Consider the following 732-nt stretch of genomic DNA (forward strand, 5'->3'; position numbering starts at 1 on the left):
AGATCTTTAAGTTAAGTGTTAGTAATACTGTATGGTAAAAGTATTTAAATGTCATTTAAGCAAACATATTTAAGTATCAAAAGTAAAACTACACCTACGTATCACTTTAATGTTACCGTACCTGTAAAATTGGGGCTAAACTGTATATGTAGTTTAATCTACAACAAAGCATTCATTGATCATTTATTTGTCGGGGCAGACACAGATTTCCTCATGTGCTCTGTCTACATTATATATTACTTTTACACTATTTGCAAATTAACTGTAACTTTCCTAAATAATAATAATAATCAGTTTTGGGGCTTTTCCAGATGACATTAATTACATAACTAATAATGTTACGTAAGCTAGGATGTTTGTTTCTTACAGTAGTCCCTAGCAGTGTTGGGCAGTAACTAGTAATTATATTACTTTCCCCAGTAACTAGCAGTGTAACATATTACTAATAAATGTCAGTAATTATATTACAGTTACCACCCCAAAAAAATAATTAGTTACAATACTACGTTTGTTGGCACCCCTGCTGTTCTGTAATCCAACAATCAATCACATCCTTGGATTCATTTTTGTAATCGTGGAGGAAACTAGATGGGAAGCTGGAAATACTTATATTTAGCAGCTGGAAATATTCCATTACTTTGATTTAAACAAACAAAACTGGAGTTTAATCATTTTTGGGGAGAAGGAACACAATTACTCATTTTATAGGAAAAGTAATACAACTAGTAGTGT

Source organism: Morone saxatilis, unplaced genomic scaffold, assembly GCF_004916995.1.
Source record: "Morone saxatilis isolate NCDOM2014 unplaced genomic scaffold, NCSU_SB_2.0 Contig6, whole genome shotgun sequence".
Taxonomy (NCBI): domain Eukaryota; kingdom Metazoa; phylum Chordata; class Actinopteri; family Moronidae; genus Morone; species Morone saxatilis.